Source organism: Balaenoptera physalus (assembly GCF_965194825.1).
Source record: "Balaenoptera physalus genome assembly, chromosome: 3".
NCBI lineage: Eukaryota > Metazoa > Chordata > Mammalia > Artiodactyla > Balaenopteridae > Balaenoptera > Balaenoptera physalus.
Genome location: NC_138890.1, coordinates 144,681,597 through 144,698,455, shown reverse-complemented (window position 1 = coordinate 144,698,455; position 16,859 = coordinate 144,681,597).

Genomic DNA, 16,859 nt, shown 5'->3' with positions numbered 1-16,859 from the left:
TCCCCTGTTTTGAGGCCCGTTCTGTAGACAGCTTAGTGCTCTCCATCTTTCTCTGTTTCTCAATGTCTTCTTTACTTATTCATATACTCTTTCTTCAGACAGCCCTGTGCAGGCAGTATCTCGGCAGCCTCACAGCTGACCTCTCTAAACAGTAATAGTGCTTCCACAGGCTATATGCGTTATTAATTAAACTAATAAATCATACGGGTTAAAGCAACACTTTGTGCTTTAGAATTCACAAAGTACCACGAAGAACACTACCAAGAAGTCACATATGACCTACAAGTGCTTCAATTATGAGCACTTTACAGGAAATCTCTAGGTAATGCGACAACGATGTGTTGAATTACCAGAAAGTTACTGGATATCTGCGTATCTACTTTACCTTTACATGTAACTCACTGGAATATTCCTGAATTCTCATGAATCATTCATTTGGCAAACCTTCTGTTTTGAGCATTGCTCAGCACCACTATGTTAGATTTGAGGGGTACAAAAATGAATGAGAGTCTGTAAGAAGAGTGTGGAAAAACTGATTCTTATATCTGGGAGTGAAAAATGAGTGTAGGAGGTGGGGAATTTGGCCTGTGTTTTTTGCTCAAACACTTAGACCATCGCATTCTCTGGAGATGGTTTGTTATTAGAAGCTAATTGATTCTCTTGGAGTGAACTTGGACAATTTCTGACATTGTCCTTCTGACATTAACTGTGAATCCTCTCCAGGCTGTAGTGCATCAGGGCTAATTCCTGTAGTTGGCTGATATGTCAAAGAATATCTCCAAGAAAAATAATGAGTCCAGAGAAGGAGCAGGGGTGGGGATAGGTGGCAGGAGTGTGAGGGTGGGAAGTTATAGGGGGGTGCTAAAATAAAGGGGATTGAGAAGCTGCTAGATTTTCATAAAAACAAAGCAGTAATAGATTCTTCCAACACAGCTGCCCTGAGCTCTCTCCTGTTTACAGTAATATGGCAGTAAAGGGAAATTGTAGATGGATATTACCCAAGGAACGAGTTTTTTCTCAGAAGTGTAAATTGGCCTTTAGGCAAGATAAGAAACAAGGCAAAGAGAAAAGTTTCTCTATGGGACACAAGACAATTTTCTGTCAGGTCAGGCTGCAGAGCTGGATCCACCTCAGCTGCCTGGGTGGACTTTCCCCAACACTTGCTCCATTACCTGAGGCTTGGGTGGTCCATGGCTACGAGCTTCCCATATGGCACTAGAGTCTGCCCTGTAGCAAATCATTAGGCCACCAACATGAGATCAGCACAGTCATGTTAAGTAAGTGAGAGAGAAAGACTGTAGACCAATGTGGTCAACCCAGCTCCATAGGCTAGACAGAAATTTTGGAAATCACTGCAACTGAATTCCCTTGTTCTGGGGAGCTCTGGGTATTGTATTCTAATTTTAATCCAAACTTTATAGCTGAGGTTCCTCAAGTGTTTTTATTTGAGCTGAGCTAGTCCTCCCTCAGTGTCATAGTGTCTTCTGAACTAATAGGTTTTCCTCTTTCTCTTATTCTTCATTTTCCTCTTCTTCCACATTCTACTTTAATTCCTCATCTGTTTTTGTTCTCATAATGGTTCTTCCCTCTGTGCTCCTTAAGTTGTTCATGACTAGCACTCTTACTGCATGTCTTGCCTTTAGGAGAGTTATATCTATGCAACCCTTCCCCCATCCATCTGTCTTCTTCCCTGCCATCACCTGGACTTTCCTGGGGGCAAAGGCTGTGACTCAGTCACCCAAGTCTCTGGCACAATGCCTGGCAATTTGTCCTAACCTGGAGGTGACAGAGGGGAAATTCTGATTTCCTCACAAACATTTCCTGGTGACACCACTAGCATTTCACATCAAATCCAACTTTATTTCTTGAGCATCTATGGAGTAAAAGACACCATGTGCAGGAGAGTATGTAAAGAACAGGGTCACAGCTCCTGACCTCAGTGAGCTTGCCATCCAGTTAGAGTGACAGGGCACAGATAAAGGAATGGTCCTGTAATAACCCATAGGTAAGTTAGTTGGATGACGTGGGTTAGTGCACAGAGCTCAAGGTCAAGAAACTCAAAGACTAGTCTCACTTTGTCAGAAGCAAGGTAGGAACCCATTTTCTCTGGGGCTAAATTCTTGAGCAAAGTGAAGGGAAAAATTCCATCAGTGTTTCTCAAAGTATGATGCATAATATTTTTTTTTTTTGGTGACATATAGACTCAGAATTAAGTATGATTAAATCACAAGCAGAGAAGGTCATTTCTTTTAAAATTTTCCTTTTCGGTCACAAAGAAATGGGGCAAGAAACAGTCTCCAGCTCAGAGTCTGCCTACTCTAGCAACTAGGACTGAACAATGTCTTGTTTTCATTTTATTTATTCTCAAGCAAATTATTTTGCAAGTTTTTCTCCATTTATGTTAATAAGATTTACTTAAAGAATATTGTATTTTAGTAAAATAAATGAGTCGATTTAAAGAAATTATCAAGAAAATAATAGACTATGACATGTGAGTATAATAAAAGTTGTAAATATTAAAAGTTTAGGAAATACCAAATATTTGCTGAAATATTAAAAGTTTAGGAAATACCAGATAAGTCAATTCTGAGATTCTTTTCAGCCCTACACTTTCTCTGATTTTGCAATCTTTCCAAAAGAATGGTGTGGCTAATAGGAGATAATAAGTGCGTCAAGATGATTTGCTGACAATACAATATAGCAAATGATCCATTAGGATATCATCTGTGAGACAGGTAGCTATGGAGAGAGATACAGATAGATAATAGAGATGTAGATATAGCTATAGATTGATATATAGAAAGATTCAAATAGTTAATATATAGAAGTAGATGAGTAGACATCGATAATAGCTATAAATATAAATAATTATCTGTGATATAGGAAAAAGATGTGATATGTTTTCATTTCCCTCCCAAGAGGAGAGAGAAGCTTTTGAATTCTTTAGTCTGGATTTTTCTCAATTCAGGGAAAACATTATTTTTTTCTTTATTTTTTCAAGTTTTAACCTCCAGAGATGTTTAAACTGCCTTGTCTAAAATGGAGAGGATTCTTGAGGATATAAAGAGGAGTGGTCTCACCTCAAGAAGGTGGTTGGATGGTGGGGACTAGAGAAAGAAAGGGTTGCAACTTTCTATGTCTCAAATGTGGCAGACTCTCAGGTTGGGAGGTGGGATCTGTACTAAAAAACTTGGCATTAAGACCAGAGGTTCCCACCACTGTACACTATTGGTGGGAATGTAAATTGGTGCAACCACTATGGAAAACAGTATGGAGTTTCCTTAAGAAACAAAAAATAGAACTACCATATGATCCAGCAATTCCTCTCCTGGGTATGTATATTAATAAAACAAAACCACTAATATGAAAAGATACATGCACCCCTATGTTCATAGCAGCACTATTTACAATAGCCGACATGGAAGCAACCGAAGTGCCCATCAACAGATGAATAGATTAAGAAGATGTGGTATATATATATATATATATATATATACACAATGGAATATTACTCAGCCATAAAAAAGAATGAAATACTTCCATTTGCAGCAACATGGATGGACCTAGAGGGTATTATGCTTAGCAAAACAAGTCAAACAGAGAAAGACAAATACTACATGATATCACTTATATGCAGAATCTAAAAAATATTACAAATGAATACATATGCAAAACAGAAACAGACACAGATATAGAAAACAAACTTGTGGTTACCAAAGGGGAGAGGGAAGGTGGGAGGGACAAATTAGAGGTATGGAATTAACAGATACAGAATACTATATATAAAATAGATAAGCAACAAGGATATACTGTATAGCACAGGGAATTATACCCATTATCTTGTAATAACTGATAATGGAATATAATCTGCAAAAACTCTGAATCACTATGCTGTACACCTGAAACTAACACAATATTGTAAATCAACTATACTTTAAAAAAAAAGGCTAGAGGTTCCCATGATACCCATGGACCACCCCTGCCCCCTTCACCAACACACAGCCCATCCAAAGTGTCCTAGGCAAACATCTGCGCAAGTGTCCACGGTGTGAGACCCGTAATGGAGTGCCACACCTAACCAGCTTCAAGGTCTGAGAAGGAGAAAACATAGAAGGTTGGATGGGGATGGAAAGTCATCTTTCTGGACATCTATGAGACTTCAGACCCCAAGAACAACTGATATCAAACTTCTTATCAACCTTGCTGAGTGAGGCACTGAAATTAGGTTTATTGAAGAAAGAGCAATGTGACATTTGTGGCTTAATTTGTGGAAAACTGCACTCTTTTGACAGAGTAAGGAGGAATGGAAACATCTGGAAAGCACAAGTTCTCTTTCTTCTCACAGTCTCTTCCTTTCTTTCCTTCCTCCATCCCCCACCCTGTCTTTATTTTCTTTGTACCTACTCATCACACATATGTGCACATAAATTAAATGTGATTTTATATAATATATGCAACATATTATTATAATAAACCATATACCAATTTTACATGAATAAAAGATATAAAAATAATAACATCTGAGACATGATGTCTTGGAAGTAAAATAGATGGTTTATTCCATATCCACACTTGGAAAAGACATGGCCACAACACTGATGGAATACCATTAGCATGTGCTATGACGATTATCATCATCATCTTATGAACACATATTTAATTAAGCCCAGTCTGGGGCTGTGTTCTCACAGTTCAGGTCATTTCTGTGTTAATCTCCAGAAGCATCATGCACATCCATTGGAATGTGTCAACTAAGTATAACTTGTAATTGTACAAAATTACTTTTCAAAAGTTTCCTCATAGCACTCAGCAGAGTGCCATGTAGATAATAACTATTTGTGAAATAGATAGATGAATACTGAATAAATTATTTTTAGGCTGACTTTCTCTAGAGTCAAAATTTTCCACCCCATAAAAACTTGAGGAAGGCTTTCCTGTGACGTTTAGCTTCCAGCTCTGTGAAGTGGAAAACCATGATGAATATGGCACCATATTATACCATGAGTCTTCCTCCCAAAACCGTGATTTTTAGAAATGTGGTGTCATTTTCAGACACACACAACCGATTACAGTGAGTGCGAGTTAGAGACTCCAGAAAGAGAAAGACCCCAGGAAAAGTGTCTAGCCAGGAGAAAAAGGGAAAATGGGCTCTTTTACCTCACTGTCTGGTCATTGAGCTTTCTGGTTGATAGCACGTGAGTCCTCCTTTATTTCTGAGGATGAAACAGGAATATTTAGAGTTGCCAAGAGAAAGGATGCACAGTTATTTCCATCAGAATTCTGGCTAAGGGGACATTTTGATAAAATGGATTCATAGATCCTGGTTCTTGCCTGGTTTCTATTAAATATTCTAACCTTTCCTGTGAAAAATGGGAGCGATTTCATGCTTTCATTATTCCAACTGATCTGGTTTCACTGGACACTTCGTGGCTATAGTCAGTTCAAAGAGATGAAATATGTTTCCTCAATTTTACATGAAGTTAGGAGGAAAGACTGCTGGGTATTAGACCCACTGTAGGGGCCATTCTAAGGGATACTTGATGGCAGAAACAGGGGACAACAGAAACCCAAAGATTATTTACTTGTACTGAGAATATTGAACTTTGCCTTAATTCTATCCATTTAGTTCAATGAGTTTTATCCAATTGAGAATAGGTGCTTAAAAGTCTTCAATTTCCCCAATGTTCCTACAACATCTACAATTCTATTATAAGGAATTATTTATACTAAAAATTAACAATGTCATCACCATTCTAATTTTTCTGCCCCATTTCCACCCAGTGTTGCCTGGAACCTCGTGTCCTAAGACTGCCTTCCGTTCCCTGTCTCCTCATTATTCCCTCATAGCCGCTTTGGCTGGGTGCCCTCAGGGTTAATGAACACTGATTATGAGTTCATTCTGACTGAAGGTTAGACTTAAAAATAGAGCAAGGTTCTAAACTGTTCCAGAATGAAAGAATACTGGATTCTTCCTGTTGAAAATAACATTAACCCAATATCCTTAAGTCATGCATGGAATTAGCCTACCTAAGCCACAGTTTCCCCATCTTTAAAATAGAAATAATAATACCATCCTCATGGGGCTGTTTTGAGAATTAAGCAAGCTATATGCAGAGTGCCTAGCATACTGTGTGTGACATAATATAATATGTCCTTAATAAATGAGGTATTAATTTTTTGTTGGAAACAGTAGTGTCTCTCTGCATATGCTGTTAAACCTACCCTCTTCTGTACTTCTTAACTAAGAATCACTTGAAGGCTGTTCGTTGCAAAAAAAACAAAAATGCAAAAAGTAAAAATATTCCTTCAAAGATGCTCAGAGACATATGGATAAATCATTGGTAAGTGTATCTGATGAAAAGAGAAGCCAGTGGCTAAGGGTGGCAGAAAGAGATTCTAATGTAGGTTTTATTACTTATCCTGGGACTATTTTAACAGGCTCTGAATAAATTCTGCGCCATAAGTTTGTCTCCTGCTCTGTCCTTCCTATACATTCCTGCTGGGTGAATACAGTTTTGTCCAACTGTGAAAATTCCTTGCTCAGAAACCCTCATTGACTTCCTGATCTTTACTGGATTACATCTCAAACCCACATGATCAGTTTCCAAATTCCTTTAAAACCTCAGCTCTGCCAGCTCCTTTTCATAAACTCCAGCCAGATCATACATGTTTTATTCCCATGGCATGCCCTATTCTTTCCTGCGCCACGACTTCTGTCTGTGGCTCCCTTCTCTATAAATCTCGCAAGGAGGCCAGTTCAAGACACGATATTCTCCTTAATATTCTTCCCTGATCCTCCCAGTAAGAAGAAATCTCTCGGACTTCTGAATTTCTAAGTTCTTTTTATGTACATCTGCAGTGCCTGTTAAAACATTCTATACTGCATTATGGTTATTTTTCTGAATTTTATCTCATAGTCACTTAAGGCACTGAAGACATTTTAATTATTTACTATGCAAGACCTAACACATAGTTGGTGATCAATAAATGTTTGCAGAATAAATGAATGAATGGCAGTAATTGTATTAAAATTTCTCAGTGTGGTTGGGAGGCAAGATAAAAGCCTAAACATAAATGACAATGAAATCACAGGTAGTGCTAGTACCAAGTAGGGGGTCTGAGCAACTGGTTGTAAATTTCAGAGGAGACCAAAGTAATGAAATTGACAGGGATATTTAATCTTGGCCACTGAAGATTTTAGTCCTCTCTCCACCGTGTATTAACAGTTGAGAATAATGCCAAGACCTTCGCATTACACACAAAGTAAATTAAAGCCAAAAAGCGGAATCATTTTGCTCCATATATCAAAAATTTCTGTATTTTCTGCATATAAATATTACTGTTTAAAATATATTAGAAGTTTTTTTTTCCCCCCCTTGGGACAAAGAAACATTCTAGAACTCACAGGTAGAACTCATATACTATCTTTGTTGAAAATGAGCAAACTCTTTTTAGGCCATGATTTGGGTTAAAAAAATCTACAACTTCTCCTTCATGAGGAGAAATCTGTAGCAATGACTTAACCCTTAGTAGTTTCTAAAAAGCATTAGGATGACGATGCTTGAACGAATTATAACACACAGATTTATATTTCTCTAATGGAAATCATTAGTATTAAAATAATGAGGGTTTTTCACATATCTGGAGTTTTCTGAAGCTTTAGAAAAACATTCAAGAACTGAATGAATTAACCCATAAGACAGTGAGTGGGAATGTACTTCTTTGCAATTTTAATGTGTTCATTTGGGATTATAATGCAGTGAGGAAGACTGAGAAAAGGGAAAAGAATGCTTCCTCTCATGGCCTAGGTCAAATGTCAAGATTCAGGAACCCAGAGGTGGACATCGATGACGCACGGGGATCTGAGGGCTTAAGGTCCGTCTTTTCTGGATGGCGCTCCCCATCCACACTGAGGGGATCGGTAGCATCATCTGAAGACACACGCAACATCTCCTGTGACCACATGGCGGGTGGCAAGCCAGCACAGGATGCACTCCAGGCCCACAAAAGAGGAAAATACTCACTGACCTCTCTGCAGAGGGGCCCAATGTACTAGTCCTATAGCTAGTGTGACCAAGTTATCCTGGTCTGCCTGCGACCTGCTTAGTTGTAGCACCAAAAATTCCATGTCCCAAGCAGCCCTTAGTCCTGAGTCAACAAGGACAGTTGGCCACCCCACCTCCAGTCAAGGATGTCATTTAAAGCGGTGCTTCTCAGCCTTCAGGATGCACCCCCAGCATCTGCAGTACTTGTTAAAATTCACATCACATTTGGTAAGTCCCAGGTGGGGCCTAAGATTCTGCATGTCTAACAAGTTCTTAGATGATACTGATGCTGGGGCCGGCCTGGGGACCACACTTTGAGTATCAGGCTTTAGAGCACACATTGTGGGCTTAGAGGTAGATGGAGACCTTGCTTCACCATTTACGAATTGAATAGCCTTGGTGAAGTGACTTAACCTCACTGAGCCCCAATTTCCTCATCTCTAATAGAGATTGAGAGAACTATCTTCCTCACAGCGCTGTTGTGAGGATTAATCAAGATAAGTATGATCACAGAAGAAGCACTCAGTAAGTATTAACTGCTTTTTTTATTATTGGCATTTTTATTGTGTGTCATTGAAGTAATCAAAGAGGTGGTTGAGACTAAAAACACAAATAAGTTGAAGAAAGTTTCAGGTAAACTCATTGTTGAAGGAGTCACAAGCACTGGCATTTTCAAGGCAAATTAGAACGTTTGAGGCAGAGGCATATCACCAGGTTGGATGGAAAATAGGTTTGACCCATAAGGTAAATCTTAAAATGTATGTTCACCATAAAATACTAGTCTTTTACACTTTGCTGTACAATCTGCCTCCCTATTCTGAGTTCCCTGGAACAGTAGGCAGATTACAAAATTCTGAATATCTGACTAATGCAGAGGAAATTGGACCCACTAAGCAGTTATGCCCAAGGCTCAACCTCAAGTCCAGCTGGACTTCATGGACTTCACGGCCTGCACTGTCATTTACTCTGCAAACTTGGAGAAGTTACATAACAACTTTGAACTTCAGTGTTCTTACAGCCCACAAGGATAATAATGCCTACCTCATAGACCCATATGAGGATCAAAAGTGAAGTACAGGTCTGGCCCATGTTAAGTGCTCAGTAAATACTGACTAGTGTTATAATTACCCTTTTGGTGTTATAACAGGACTATTTATTATATAGTATTTATTTATTATATATAATATTTATATTATATAAATATTATTTATTGTATATTTATAATATATTATAAATATGTAATAAATAATATAATAATATAAATTATTATTAATAAACAATAATATAATTATTACAATAAATAATAAAAACTATATTATTATATATATTTATATTATATAAATACTATTTATTATATATAATATTCATTCTTAATATTCATTAAGAAAGGAGAGCCATTGGATCAAGTGCTTCTTGGATGTACTGGTTCTCAAAGTGAATAAAGCCTTCAGACCTTGATTGCCAGATCCTGCTGGTACCTGACCAAAAGGTGAGAAGCCATCTAACCTTAATTCCCTACTCTGTTATGAGACCCCTTGAAGCATAACCCATTTTCATTCTTACTCACTGGAGCAGGGATAGAGTTAGACTATTTTCTTTATAAAGAAAACCGTTGTTGGAGCAATGGGCTGTACCTGAAGATCATCACTTTCCAGGCCCTGGCTGATTTGACCTGTTTTATTACAGGGGCTGAACCTGTGGATTTGAGAATGAAAATTTGTGAAACCAATGTTAGGGAGTGGCAGTTCCTGGTGATGATGGGCCAGGGAAGATGCAGAAAATTTTTAGATTTGAGAGCTGTGAGGCAGTGATGGTCATGTCAGCAGTTGGGATAAGTACTCATTTATATATAAATCCTCACTTTTATGTACAAGACATATTTTCTGAAGCAAAGCCACATTTCTGATGTTGCAAGAAAGAGGATCAGAAATACTTAATCCCAAATCTAAGAATCTAGACTATTGTCCTGTCCAAAACTTGGCAGGGCCATGTCTCAGAAAAATAAAACAGACATTCACAAACTCTTCTTTGGAATTACTTGACCAAACCCACACATGCTGTTTTGCTTTTCATACCTGGATGCCCTCATTGGATGTAGAACTGGGTTATGAACTCAACTCTCAGTTCAGTGGGAGGAGCTTTGGTTCAGAATTAGTTCAAATTCTGGCTCCTCCGCTGAGGAATGGTGTAATTTTGAGGAACTTATTTAAACTCTCTGATCTTCATTTTCCTTCTTTGTGAAACAGCTATAATCCCTTCCTCAAAGGGTATTGGGAAACTTAAATGATATAATGTTCAAAGTGACTCCCATGGAGCTCAGCTCATAGAAAGTATTTAATACATACTCATTTTCTTCCTCTCTTCCCTTGCGCTTTGCACCTTATTGGGCATTTGCCTGTTCCTCACATTGCTCCACCTTTGAGTTATAGACAAAGTTTATGCCTACCTGTAGGTGTTCATGATCTGATCTGGGGCATCCCTGGTTTCTATGTCTTTCAGGTCACTACTGAGCATTGGGTACCATAGGCCCTCAATCCAGCTACCCTAGAGAATGACATCATCAGCATTCCTTACCTAATATTGATTTGCATTAGTGGGCATAAAATCTGAATATCTCCTGTATATCATTCTCTGGTGGCCAGGACATGTCGACATGGCAATGGTGCCATTGGGAGATCAGTGATCTTTTGTCCTACCACTTACCAGCTGGAACAGAGCACCTATCAGTGGAAAACCCTGTTGTATTTCAGAAGAAGATTTCTGTTTGGCTAAAAAAAAAAAACTGAGGGTCTCAGTTTTGAAATGGCCACACTCTTCTTCGGGTAGCTATGATGCCCTTTGGCTATAACCTTATGGGAGACTTCAGTGCGTAATTGCAATTGTTTCCTACAGTTTTAAAAACAGATGAATCTAGAAGTCCAATCACAGCCTGAGAACCAAGATCTATATTCATGTTTATCCCAAATTCCTCTAAATCTTGGCAAAGTGGGGCACACAGTTTCCTGCTATTTAGTCTTCCATTTTTCATATTTTAGAGCTACTAAAACATGAAATGTATAGGTTATGAAGCTCATTCTGTTGGAAGCTTGGATCAATGAGGATAATTTGGTCTTAGATGAATATTCAATAAAATGGACTCATATAATGATTGAATGAAAGCTTTAATTTATTTTTCCTTTATGTCTTCCTAAGAATCCAATTTCCTTCATACACAGCAAACGTATGTGTCCCTGTGTGTTTCTGAATAGAAAGAGCAAAAGCCATGGAATTAAGTAATTTGAATTTTAGTTAGAACCTTATCTTTTTGATTAAGCAGTTTTTTGAAAGTGACTAACATCTTTGGGTTTAATTTTCTTTATCTCTATAATGACAGTTTGGACTAGTAAACTTTAATGGCAATCTCCAATCCTGAAATTTTATAATTCTGTAAAAAATCCTCATTTTTTTAATCTAAAATGTGCAGTTGCTAATTTTTCTATTTGTTGTTTCTCCTTTGTAGAAATGTATGGAAATTATTCCTAAGAATGTATGTACAATTGTTCAATGTATTAGAAAGCAACATTCCTTATGGTAGAGCACAATGTCCTCATAACTGAGTGGGCAATGACTTAACAGCCTGGGCAAATTAACTAGAAAGCTGAACAGCCATAGGTGAACCAACATAATTGAAATTAGGTCATTGGTGACCCAACATAACGGGGAAAGGGGGGAATGCTGAGATTACATTCTAACTAAACAAGTATTTTTTTTTCTTTCTTCCCTCATTGACAAGTCATAGGGCACATTGATTGTTCTAGGTTTAAAGGAAAATCCATCTGTACTTTTCCTAGTCAAAAATGAAATATTAGATGGAAGCTGTGATTTTCAAAATCTGTAACAATATGTATGGCATGGGCTCCCACCAATCAGAATAGATGTCAACCACAAAGAATAACCATTCTGGATACGAGCCTTAAAACAATAAACCAAATCAAAGAAAAAACAACTTAAAAGTACTTTTCCTGTCCCCATCCTCAATGAGAATAATTTATTTTTAACAAATATGTATATCTCCACTTTGAAAATAAACAATCAAATGGGGAAGCATGCATCTGATACCTGCCTCCTTCCTATTCCATCTCATCCCACCTCCCCCTCACTCTCACCGTCCAGCCACATGGGCCTCCTTCCCACCTCTGCCTTGGCTGCTCTCCCTGCATCCTTGGACAACAGATTCTTAGCCATCACCTGTTCTGTGGAGAGTATCGCACCATATCCCGAATAGAATCTCTTGGCCATCTTAGCTAATGGTCACTCCTAGTAATTCCCAGAACGTTACCCTGTTTTGTTTTCTTCCCTGCATTTAGTGATAGCTGAAATTGTGTTTTACTTATGTTCAATATTTGTTTATTTTCTGTGCATTCCACTAGGGTCTGCACAGAACAGAAGATTTGGGCCATCTTATAAATGCCTGGCCAATAGCAGGCCATCAATTAATATTTCAAGAATAATAACATTAATATTAATGATAAACCTAAAAATGTATGGGCATCTACTACATGTCACGCTCTACCTAGATCATCTCCCTAAATCTCAAATCAACTCTGTGAGGTGGATTTTCATTTCAACAAAGGAGGAAAAGAGGCTTCTAAGAGGTTAAAGAAAATAACAGGCTCGAGATCTCAACGTTCTTAAGGGTGTTAACTGAGATTTTAATTTCAACATCTGAATGCATTCCTTGCTGGACTGCCTCCTAATTAAATATGCCTCCATATTTAATAAATCAAGCAAAACATGTGCATTGCCTTGTATTATCAGAGACTATTAGACTGTATTACTCTTCAGTGAGCAGTAATTCTTAACATTTTTATCTTCAAGTTCTTTGCACCTCCTTCCCTAATGAACCACATTTCTGGGAGAAATATGTTACCACGGTGTATCATTTCTTACCATAAATAAAGGTTTTAAAATGTAACACTTTGAACACTCAGATCAATGTATCTAATATTTTTTTCAGACAGACATTTATAGAATTAATATTTGTGTCTTTCCAAAATTCATATATTGTAACCTCTTCCCCCAATGTGATGGTATTTGAAGGTGGGGTCTTTCAGAGGTGTTTGGGGTCATAAGGGTGTGGAGCCCTCACGAACGGCGTTAGTGCTCTTATAAAAGTGACCCCAGAGAGGCCCCTTATCCCCTCTGCCATGTGAGGTTACAGCTAGAAGGCGTCGTCTATGAACCAGAGGGTGAGACCTCACCACACACAGAATCTGCTGGTGACTTGATCTTGGACTTACCAGCCTCCAGAACTGTGAGAAATAAATTTCTGTTGTTTATAAGCCACCTAGTTATAATATTTTCATTATACATGGACTAAGAGGAAGATGTTGGAACAATGCAAAAGGTCAGATACTGAAATAGTAATAAGATTTAAGATTTTAACAAAAGGGTAGATTTCATGAAAATAATTCAGAAGCTAATAAGTTAGAAGAAAAATAACCAGGAATAGTAGATTTGGTGGCTGTTCACAGATATAGTCTTATTTTTGGCTTTTGAAAGGTTTCTTAAAAGTTCCTAAAGGTTTCATACTGGGTCCTGAGAAAGACTGGAGGTGATTCTTAAAAACAGAAATTCCAGAGCCCAACCCCAGATCTACTGATTCAGAATCGCAGGGTCAGGTGGGGGGAGGAAGGAAGAGGTATCCCAGAAGAATATTGGATTTAAGCAAATTTGGGAAGACTGAGCCAAAGAATGCTTATTATATGAGTAGTACAGGATGCACAGAGATGATTATATTAGGCAAGCAAGAAGACTTTACGAAATTCTTTACATAAAGAAAATTAAACCTACTGTCTACTCACTATTGTATTTTTGTCACTTTCCATTGCTTCTCATACATCTAAGATCAGAACTCAGTAACTACTTTAGATGAAAGAATTAAAAGTTTAAGCATTCAAAACTCCCATCATTAAGGTTTTTAGTGTTGTTGTTCATTTGTGGACTCTAAGGGTCTATTTCTTTCTTTTACTTTTAACGTATGTATGCACGCCTGCGTGCGTGCATACACACACACACATGCATACACATTTGCACAGTTCCATGGCAGCAAAGAAATCCTCACATTCCAGATATGTCTTAGTGAAGCATGATGGTTAAGAATTCTCAATATTTTAACGTTACTTAGAGCACCAGTAGGTATGTTACCCTGGCTCCATGCCCAGAGTTTAACAGTAGGGGCCTTGTGAAATGCTAAACGATGTGTATAACAGTATTCAGACTCTCCAAGAGCCAATCCGTCAAAACATTTGCTGCTTTGAAAATGTGTTCTTCAAAAAAATGGGCATATGGAACTTATTACACTGCTTGGTGGAGTTCAGGCAGCAGGGTCCAAAATAAGCATAAAAACCTTTTGAGGACACAATCCTACCTTAAGGTAACAGGGTCTCTAAAACTGTCCTTCCCTGACCTAAGTGGTATAGAACTCTCACAGGAAATAGCAGAGTTCCAAATATTTTCCTGGGCTTCAAGTGTTAGAATAGCACAAAAGTTGGTAGAAGTTTTGAAAAGACCAAAAAAGTAATGTTTAAGTAAGAGTTTGTGAAATATTTGACCTGATTCAGTAATGATCCAACTAGCACAGTCGTTGGCCCATAATTGTTGTTTAATAAATAATTGTGAACAAATAAATCTGACATTTTACTGCTACATATTCAAGTAGAGATTACAATGCATAGCTACATATGTGTGGAAATTTGATGGATGAAAGAGAAAGCAAATCCTTTAATCTCCATGGAAATAAAAGAAACATTTTAACAAAGAAGAAAATAATCAAAAGAAGGACCATGATTAGCATACTCTTATTTACACCCCCCCCACTGCTGATTTCTATGACACCTGGATTTAAGAGGATAGACTTTTAAAAAAAATTTACATGTCCTTATTTAATTGAAATATTGAAATATCAAAGGAAGCTAATTGATAGAATTTATGAAGGATTAACTTACTTTGAACCCGCATTAACGTAACGTGTGCTATGTGCTGTACTAGGTGTTAAAAGAATACCCTTGTTTCCTTTTCATTAGCAGCAAGGACAGAAAATGCTATTATCAGTTATTGCAGACAACAAGAACAGAGTTTAGGTTTTGAAGCTGAAAAGCCTCAAACTCCTTGCTGTGTTTTATTATGCATAACTGAAATTCTTCACAGTTACAATAGTGTAAACTCCTCTTGATTGCATCAATATGTACTTGGAACAGGGAGGTATGTAGACCACTCATTGTGAAGGAACTCTGCAGCTACATTTTGATTTGCTTTGAAGGAATAAAAGTAAATCAAGAAAGTGTGCTTTTTTGTGAAAGACATGGGGGTATTTCATTTCTAACTTCTTGTGGATCATAAGGTGAATTCATTTGCCTTGTAAAGTCTCCCTCACTTGAAATTTCCTGACAGTTAGAGATATTCCCTTCCCAGCATGTTTCATCACCCAAAGAGCTTTGCGAGGACCACTCTTTGATGGTTTATATTCTCCCAGTGCAATGCTCACTTCTTCTCGTTACCTTATTTTTCACTATTTCATGATTTGTCTTTTATATTTTATCACTGCTTCCTCTGGGATTTTTTTTTTCCCCAAGAAAAATGACAAGAATGATCCACATAAGTCCATAAGAGAGGTTGTAAAATAAACATTCTACCATGTGTGGGGTAAAAAAAAATAACTACAAATGGCTGTTCTCACTTTCTGGCATTTACACACATGGCCATCTGTTTCAGGGCTGTTTTACTTGGCTTTTTCCCAACATTTATGTAACTGGCCAATTGAAAGGAAATGACATCACCAAGTTTCCTGAAGACTATCACTGGAGCCACAAAAAAGTTAGGAAACAAATTGCTTAGTAAAGAGAAAGATGTTTTTCAAACGTCTCTTTTCTTTTCCATTTCTTTCTTCCTTTTTTTCTAGCATTTCTAATAATTTTTTCCCTACTTCTGCACCTTCTGTGTTAATACTTAATATTTTCAATGTCTGCTTTAGAGCTTCTCCTCTTTGAATTGTGAGGAGTTAAGAGGAAAAAAAATGCTCTTTTTTGGATCCACATGATATGATCACAACATGTTGAAAAGTAAGGAGCTCTCGGACCTACCTAACATCCAGTAATAGATTTGATTGCCTTCTTTCCCTCAAGTGACAGCAGATTTTGAACCTGTAGATCTGGGCCTTGAAAAGATCTGAAGGAATTCTCACAAGACCTAAACTTTTCTGCTACCAAAGGGATGCCTCAACTATCCCTTACAGCTAGGCCCACAGAGCATGATGGAATGAAGAGGAACATTTGGAAAGTATATCATATTTGTTGGCAACACCAAGATGTCAAAGCTAGGAATGGTAGATTTTTTTATAGCATAGTTTATAGATCTTCTTATCCCAGTATCTCAGTAATTTGTACCACTGGACCAAGAAGGCCTTTCATCTGATTCCAAAATGAAGCCATCTCTAGGGGAAATATAGCAGCTGTTTTTAAGGCTCACAATTGCATGGAAAAAGTATTAGTGTTAGAAGAAATTAAGTATACCTGCTTAATATTTTCTCAGGAGTTCAGAGAAAATAGAGGGTTCGTCTAAACAGGAATCTCTTTAAGCTCCTATGTTAAAAACTTTGAGATTTTAAATGCCTTATGTATCATTCCAGTCTACTCATGGTCTCCTATAATAATGGACTGTTGCAGCTGCATCGCCCTGAATCAGCATTCTTCCAATTGGGACGGGAGCATTACTTTGAAAGTGTGCCCTTTTGACACTACCTGGATTGGTTTGAAACTCTCCTCCTCATCTCCATTT